The sequence below is a fragment of the Dromiciops gliroides genome, chromosome 3 (assembly GCF_019393635.1).
Source record: "Dromiciops gliroides isolate mDroGli1 chromosome 3, mDroGli1.pri, whole genome shotgun sequence".
Taxonomy (NCBI): Eukaryota; Metazoa; Chordata; class Mammalia; order Microbiotheria; family Microbiotheriidae; genus Dromiciops; species Dromiciops gliroides.
The window spans coordinates 508,339,316-508,348,952 of NC_057863.1; positions in this window are offsets into that span (position 1 = coordinate 508,339,316).

The window sequence follows — 9,637 nt, forward strand, 5'->3', positions numbered from 1 at the left end:
AAGAGCAGAGAGTGGAAGTTGGTGAGAGGCACATTTATATTATATGTCAAGAAGAAAAAGAAAAATTCCAAAGTGAAATGGTCAGTCACAGAGAGAGTGAGTTCCCCTTCATTTGCTGTCATCCAACTGACGCTAGATGTCTACTGTTTTTTTTTTGGTTTTTTTTTGTTTTGTTTTAGTGAGGCAATTGGGGTTAAGTGACTTGCCCAGGGTCACACACCTAGTGTTGTGTCTGAGGCCGGATTTGAACTCAGGTCCCTGGTCCGTGCTCTATACACTGTGCCACCTAGCTTCCCCAATGTATACTTGTTGAGTGTGTTGTAGACAAAATTATCTTTTAGTTATTAGCTAAATTAATTATACTCTGAAGTCCCTACCAGCTGAGATTCTGTGATTCTGATTCTGACTGTTGTTTAGCACTGACATGAATTTCTAAGGGCAGAGATAGGATTCTTAAGATCAGTGAAAAAAGAAAAAAAAACATCAAGTACAAATGATTTCAGAATGTCCTTTTAGGAAGGAGGTGATCTACAGATTTCTTATGGCCATTCTTCCCTTAGGAATATTTGAATCACAAGGCTCTTGGTGGAAAGAGGCCAACAAGAAACCAAACATCTACCCCAACCCACTCCTTATTTTGCGGTTGATAAACAGTTCCATAAAAAGGAAGGGATATTGAAAAGTCATTTGTAAAGTTATTGTCCAAGTACAGAGGAGAAGATTATTTTCTGGACTCCCTTCCAGGTCTCCATATATCAATTTTAGTGTTCAATATTTTACTGATATGAGAAGGAAAAAAGTAGTCTAAGTATTTCTTTTTCTCATGTGTGAGGGGCTTTTTTTTAAGGTTCATCAAATATTTCCTCATTTTTTTATGGTTTCTGTTAAATAATTCATCACTTGAAATAATTATTTAAATTATTATGATTATTTAAATAGTTATAGTCACTCAAAATAATTTAAAATTAAAATGTCATTTATGATACAATTACCTCATATTTCTATGTGCTTTACAATTTACAAAGTGTTTTTTTCCTCATAATAACTCAGCAAAGAAGTGGAACTATCATTATTCTAATTTTACAGATAAGGAAAATGAGGAGTTGGGACTTGGATTCAAGAGATTCAAAACCAAGTTTTATATTCTTTCCATTGTTCTGCACTGCCTGCAAACAAATTCACAACCTTATTTTCTATGATTTGGGGGATCTAGTATTCTATACTGAAAAAATGCTGTGGATCAAATAAACCAGGTATGCATGCTGTTTTGTATGTCATAAAAATATTCTCTAGGGCCACTGGGCACATTCAGAACCTTGTATTCTCTCATAACCACAACATCTCTCAAATGTCTTCCATTTGTCATAGTATTGGATTCAAATACTCTCCTGCCCAGGTGGTGTAGGAAATATTGGGAATGTTTTTTGAATGAAAGTAAAACATAAGCACAAATGTTATCAAGTTTTGTTCAAATCATCTTTTCTATCCCCACACCAAACATACCAAATGTTGCAGTGTCCATTTTTACTAACTATACCCAAGGTGTTGAAAATGGTAAACAATAATTAATGGGAAACAGAATAGACCTAAGAAAAGAAGGGTCTAATAAGAATGTAGAAGTGTGCTCAATGATTATAGAAATTTATTGGTGGTTGTAGGGTTCTTATTTTTAATAATAGATTGAACTCATTCTCCTGGGTCAAAAAAGGTTTTCTAAGTTGTGTCATAAGGGTCAGTGGTCCTCCAATATTTATGGTTTAAGGGTAACTGCAGTGAGGCAAAAATAGAGAATGGATAGAGAATGGAAGGAAGTTGATAGAGAGAGAGAGAGAGAGTCAGAAACAGAGACAGAGAGAAAGAGAGAGACAGAGATGAAGGGGGTGTAGAAAAGAGGGGAAGGGAGAGGAGGGTATGAAAAAGGAGGGGGAGGATATAGGAAGAGAAGATAAAAGGAAGTGAATATTTATCCCATGTGTTCATTTTCCTTTTCCTTTCCATCTCTCACAATTCTTTTCCTCCTATAGCCTGGATACCTATCAAGGCCCCCTAAAAATGAATTCTAGGCTCATGTATCTTGTAGATTTCAAAATCTATTGAGATGCACAATTCTGAGCCACCCATTTTTGCTTATTCTCACTAGACTACATCAAATAAAATATCAAACCAAAACATAAAAAAATTAATTAGAACAGTATGCAAAGAAAACAAAGAAATTCATTTAGATAGCAAGTAAGCTCAGCATATCCCTCCCTTGGATTGCTTTGTGTGAGAATGGGAACCAAATCTCCATCTACTTCCAAGCATCTTAGTGTAGTAGGAAAGATGTGGATGGGCCAAAGAAATGACAGTTTATTAAAGAGTATCATTTATAGGCAGTCTCTGCTGCACCATTCTCCTTTCCATATTGGCATCACTGTTGGTGAGTATTTTCTTCTTGAGAAAAGGAGCTTCAGAATTTCAACTTGCAGGTCTCTCTCCATATCCCTGCTACTTCTGTGTCTGTCATGCCAGTTTAGGTCTGCATCTATGCTCACAACATTGCCTAGACAGTGCTCACAGTTCTTTTGAATTTCTTTCTTTGAATATTGCTACCACATTTGTACAATCCTGTTTATTTTCACCCTTGTGAGAATCCCATTGTTTCTACCTTATATTGCTTGTCCTGAAATCATACCTACCCATTCACAGTCTGTCTGAGATTATGCACCAAAACTTACTCTCAGCTTTCTGGGCCTCTTAGTTTTGGGTGGTCTCTTTCCTGTGGATACTAAGCATTATATGAACATGGAAATCCTCCAAAGAGATCCTTTATATAGCCTATAAGACCAGCTTTCAATGTCATCACCTTGATAGATTCTTCCTTGACCTACCCTTCCAGCTCCAGCCATAAGTGTTCTCTCCTACTTCCAAATTCCCATGGCATTTTGACAGTGTTTTTGATCTGTCATCAGGATATCGTAAAGTTTTTTAATAGGAGATCACAAATACATTATAAATTATTACCAGAAATGAAAAAAAGAACAGTCCATGAAGTATCTAGAGGACCCATATGGACCTCTTATGCTCGAAACAAACACTCAATTCAGGAGACTATACTCAAGCACTAAAGCTAAAAGTTTGATTTTCTGCTTTGAAGGTGACAATGTACTTACAGTAATTAGTCAAATTAGAAATCTGCTACATTTTGAAAAATTAAATCAAATGCTGACATGCAATAAGGTTATGGTTCCTTTTTCCTGTCAATAACCTTTTCAAAAAGGGAGGATTCCTCTCATTATTTGTGGCTTGCTGATTTACAATTATCTCTTAATTGACTTTTGATATCCAACTTGAATATTTAATATGCACTATCATTAGTACGTTTATTATTCATCTAAATCATACAATTGCAGCAATTAAATTGACTGCCTTTTAAACACTTGGTTCATTGATCTTTAATTATACTTCTGAGAATGGCATTGAATGCAAAAGATGCTAGGTACCACAACAACGGTGACTTGCCACAAAATTGGAGGCCCTTCCTAGTTATTAGTGAGATCATCAAAATGTTCTCAGTACTATGATTAAACTTTGAGTCTCCAGAACAAATTTTGAAAGAGACAGCTGATAGTGATAGAGTACTGAGTTTGGAATCAGGAAAATCTCAGTGCTAACGTGACCTCAGACACTTAGCTGTGTGACCCTGAACAAGTCACTTAACATGTCTGCTTCAATTTCTTCCACTATATAATATGGGTAGCTAATAACAACTCCATCTAATCTAATTCAATAAACATTTATTAACTGACTACTATGTGCCAGGAACTGTGCTAAGCACTGAGGACATAATTAACAAAAAGAAAGGTAGGTCCTCCCCTCAAGTAGCTCACAATCTAATGGGAGGGAGAAAATACACAAAAGGAAGCAAGAAAGAAAAGCAGGAGACAGAAGGTTCAAGATTGTGGGAATATGTTGTTCGCTTGCATTGAAATCAGGCAGAATAGTAGATGCAGAATGGAGAAACAATGTTCCAGGGTCAATATGAGTAAATATGTATAAGACAGGATGTATAAAGAGCTTAGGATAGTGCCTGGCACATAATAGACAATGAAGAAAGGCTTCTTCCTGCCCTCACCCCCAGACTTACTCCTTTGCAAAGTACTGTACTTTTTTTTTTCTCACCAGATCTGTATGACCTACAAAATCTTCTGCTGGGAGAACTGCATTTGTTCAGTCAGCATAGTGTGATAGAAAGAGTGTAGACTCTAGAGTCGGATAATCTAGCATCAATGCCTGCATTACCTGTTTACCTTTTGACCTTGAGTAAGTCACTTATACCTCTTGATTTGAACTTTCTCATGACTAAAATGGGAAGCTTTTTCTAGGTGACTTTGAGCAAAGTGCTTCACCTCTCTGAGTCTCAGTTTCCTCCTCTGTTAAATGAGGAGATTGGACTTATGATCTTCAAGATCACGTCAGTTCTAACATTTTGTGATTTCAAGTACAAATACAGGGCATCCCTCAAATACTAGTGTACTTTTAAACTTAACACTTCACTAAGACTTTTGGACACCTACTCTTTTCAAGCCAATATCTTTTTATTATTGAAAATGTCCTTTTCACTTATATGAAATTTTCATGAAAACTTATATAAATAATATGTGTATGTACATTTACGTATTCATACATATGTATGCACACCACATACATGTACACACCAAATTTAAAATAAAGCATTAAGTACTTTAGATCATTGAGAAATGAATCATTCCTGTTAAGAGTATTTTCTAGGCAATTCAAAGTTAATGCCTATAGTTACAGAGTCGTTTTTAAACTGTAGTGATTTTTAAAAAATTTTCCTGATGGTGTTTTAAATTTTCTATAATAAACTATGATTTATCATAATAGATAGAATGGCATCTCTGTTGCCAACAACACAAATTCAAATTGCCCCCTGACCCTAATTAGCTGAATGTTCATGGGCAATTCATTTAACATCCTCAAACCTTGGTCTTCTCACCTTTGTATATGAGGGATCATAGTGATTGTAACAAATTTCAGTGTTTTTATGAGGCTCATAAGAGATAATATATGTATAAATACATTGGGAACTCTAAAGTACTAAATAAATTCTAGCATTAATTATAATTATTATCATTAATATTAATAGTAAGATGCTTTCAGTGATTCTACAGAAGATAAGTCTGCATCCAAAATTTGCATTCAATTATGAAAACATTAACTCTCAACTTTCATAATATTCTGCTGAACATTAAACAAAGAAAAACAATGTTAGAATAGCAGTTACTAGTCCCAGTCATTTTTCTATCTGAATTCCATCAAACAAATATGAGAAAGATGAGAAATAATAATTATCTGAACAAACCAAACATAGTACATTCTTCTCTTGATGGTTCAGTCATAAGTATGACCATTAGTTGGTGTACTATATGTTAATACAGATATTCCTTTTTGAACTAATGAGGTTTATAACACTTTTTATAGTTCTTTTTATTTTATGTTCATTTATGGAATAAACCAAAAATTTCCATAACAGTATAATAAAAAGAGGGTTGCACATGAAACTGAAAATATATTATGTGTAACTTACTATTCCTTTTAAATATATAATGAAGTTACCATGTTACTTTCTTTTTTTCCCTTTTGTCTTCCCTCTTCTTCCCTGCCCTAGAGATGGCTGACATTAAACACATATATGTATCTGTATGTGTATGTATATTTGTGTGTGTATGTGTGTAACCCCATTCTACAAAGCTCCTTCCTATATAGCACGATTTATTAACATACCTGTATGTGAGTTATCCCATAACAAGTTTATCAGTAAGAAAAAGTAAGCCATCATTTTCATCATGCTGGGACTACAGTGCAGTATGTTCCCCATACCTTGTTGTAGTTTGGTTTTCACTTTCAAAGAAGACCAATGATGTCACAAGGGAGATTAGCTATAATTGTATGTCAATCAAAATGGTCTCACAACCTTCCTTGTACTATACAGAGGTCAATCTCTCATCAGTCATGAATGACATGATTCTTATAAGAAATAGTATTAGAGTTGTCACGTTGGGTAATATCAAAGTGTTAATGTATGTATTGAGCATGACAATTACAAATGGTTTTTGTGCAGAATATAGCTCTTTTAATTACACTATTAGAACTTAAAGGCAAAGTTATTTATATCAAAAGTTAAGTCTTTCACATAGGAATGAATAGAAGCTTTTAAAAAATTTTCCCCCATATAAAACTGGGGTTTCAATTTCTCTATACTTTTATCATTCTGTTTATGTACTTCAGGGTATTGATGAATTTGTAATCTTAAGGTTATTTCTTTCATCAGGGCAGATCACAACAAAGTCACACTCTCATACCTTGTGTAACTCTTATTCATGTATTTCTTTTGTGGGGGCCAAATTTAATATATGAAGAGTTAATAGGGTGGCTCACCTAAATATTGGGGTCCCGGAGATAATGAAGGACCTCTAGGTTTAAAGCTCCCTTCCCTCAGAAACTGCCTTTTTAGATATTTCTCCCAGGCCAATAAGAAAGAAACCTTACAGCCTCTGTTCCACAGATGTTTTATTAGGGATAATAAAGTAAACAGCAAAGGTGAAATTAATAAAATCAAAGACAAGGAAATAGGGAAAAAGAAATATAGATAATCCTCCTAGCTCTAACCTAAGTCTATACAATCCCCAACTTGCTTCCAGTTAAGCTAAGGAAAAAGAAAGCAGGGTTTTTGTGTTAACTCACAACCTGGGACATCTGCTCTAGCTGTTCGCAACCATCAGAAGGGAAGAAGAGAGAGAGAGAGAGAGAGAGAGAGAGAGAGAGAGAGAGAGAGAGAGAGAGAGAGAGAGAGAGAGAGAGAGAGAGAGAGAGAGAGAGAGAGAGAGCTCCAGAAGATACTCAGACTCCCCTCAGCGAGCATCTAATTTTCGGGGTAGGTCCTTAAAAAACTGCCTATGGAGAGAGCTTTCTCCTTCTAACCTCAGTAGCATACATAACTTCTGGGCAGGCCAGGTGTGCCCCCCCTCCCAAATGCATCAGCTGAATCCTAATAATTTTACCACACTTTAAACCCACTACATGTGGTCTATGTAAGTTGTTGGAGAACTTTCTCTATATTGTGTGGCATATGGATAATAACAGAGCCTGTGGGCTATTATATTTACATTTATTCTCTCTTTACTGTACTCTGGATATTAATAATCAGAAGTTCAATGAACTGTATGATATATTACTGTACCTTACTTTTTTTCTCCCATATGGTCTTGTTTACTAATTATGTGGCCAGTTCCATAACTGCAAAACTACAATTATTTTTGCATCACCAAATCAACAAGATTTCACAAGTTTTACATATAGAAAACAAATTTTATATTTAAATTTTCATCCCTTTCCCTTTATTCATCTCTTTTTATACATAGCATGTTTAACTTTTCCTGTGTATTCTTCTGATTATTTACTTATGTATAGATATTCCATTACTATATGTTTCAATGAGTTTTGTATGATTGTAATATGTGCATGAAAGATTGCTCATTGGAGGAGAGCTTTTAAGGTGGTATTATCCCTCAATCAAAAGATTTTTAGAGTAAAAAACAATAAACACAGGGAGATCTTGAATTCTTTGCATATTCCAGTCAAGTGTAGCATTGGTAGCATGTTGTCTACAACAAAGTTACTATTTTTTAAATACTGTTTGTTAACTCCTCACAACTTTGTCAAAGGAGTCCTCAATATATGTGAAAATTGTTCTAGTAAAAATTTTATAGAGATGAGAAAGAAAGCATATGGTTTGGTGGTGACTAATATTTTCTCAATTGGCTTTGGTCAATAGTCATAACAATGTTTTCCTTCCCAGAGCTTTAGTGTCTTCTTTCAGATATCTTGAGCCTCAATTACTCAACACCTTCACCTTCACCTTCATATTCAGAGTATTACAACCAGTACAGTGAAAAGTGTCAAGCTCTTTACATCCTAGGATCAGTTGAAAGAATTGCAGATTCTTAGGCAAGAGAAAAGACTTAGTGCAGAGAAATGGTTTGTTCTTTCTGTGTGAATTTATCCATTTTCCTTTCCTTCCCTTCACTATCTATTTGTCTTAAATCATAATTCATCACTGAATTGATCAGTTTTAAGTATTTCAGCATTGTTTTTATTGACATTTTTAGGGTCTTTGGCTAAATCATTCCCCTGTTCCTATTTAATTCTTTCTGCATCAATTCATGCAAGTATTTTCATGGTTCTCATAATTATTCATGTTTTTAAATGTCTTATGGTATATTTAACATTCAAATGCATTTTATACTACAATTTATTACTTCATTTCCTAATAAATGGAAACTTACTCTCCTTCTAGTTCTTTGCTATTACTACTAAAAGTGCTACTATAAATATTTTTCTTTTTGTATGTAAGAGCTTTCTCTCTGTCTTTGGCCTCTGTAGTTTATATGCCAATACAAGGTATTGCTGTGCCAAATAGTGTATATAATTCAGTGACCTCCTTAGAATAATTTCAAAGTATTTTTCAGAATGGATTGACCAATTCGGTTTGAATAACAGAGAATTCACCTCATTTTCTGAAAGTGAAAAGTTTTCAATATATGGAAAGTGAGACATAGGTAGGCTATGCCTAATGTTAAATAGCTATTTAATGGCACTTTGCAGGCTAGACCCCCCTTACTTGCTCCTTAGTTAATGGTCTTTATCTTCTACTATATTGTCTCCTTTATAAATTCACACACTTTAAAAAAGAAAAACTTCCTTAACTAATTAGATAAAAACTTTATGTTTATAAACTGTTGCTGTTAAAATACTGAATCAAGGCTGTGTGTGTGTGTGTGTGTGTGTGTGTTTATGTATGTGTGTGTGTGTGTTCTTGTTTTCCTCACATGAATTCTCCCAATATTCTAATTTGTTAATCATTCAAGGCACAATTACTCATTAACTAACACAGAATATTATTAACATCATTCTTATTTAAATGTATTATTATCATAAACTATGTACTACATATAAAGTATATCTTTGAATTATATATTATATATAGTGATTAAATTGCATACCTAATACATATGATAGGTAGATAGAAAGATAGATGGATGGATAGATGAATGGATGGATGGATATGTCTCAGGGAAATCATTGTCGTAGGGATGGATGAATAGCTGGATGGATATGTCCCAGGGAAATGATTGTTGTGGGGGTACTAAGGAATACCTTTTTAAAGAATTACACTCTCTCATGATGCCCATCAATTGGGGAATGGCTGAACAAATTGTGGGATGATATTACGAAGGAACACTATTGTGTTGTAAGAAATGATGAGCAGTCTGATGAAGAAAGCAAAGCTATCTATTCCCATAAGAAAAAATGCTCTAAATCTCTAATGATTAGAGAGATGCAAATTAAAACAACTCTGAGGTACCACCTGACACCTATCAGATTGGCTAAAAGGACAAAAAAGGAAGATAATAAATGTTGGAGAGGCTGTGGGAAAATTGGAACACTAATGCATTGTTGGTGGAGCTGTGAGCTGATCCAACCATTCTGGAGAGCAATTTGGAATTATGCCCAAAGGGCGATAAAGCTGTGCATACCCTTTGACCCAGCAATCCCACTTTTAGGTCTTTTGCCC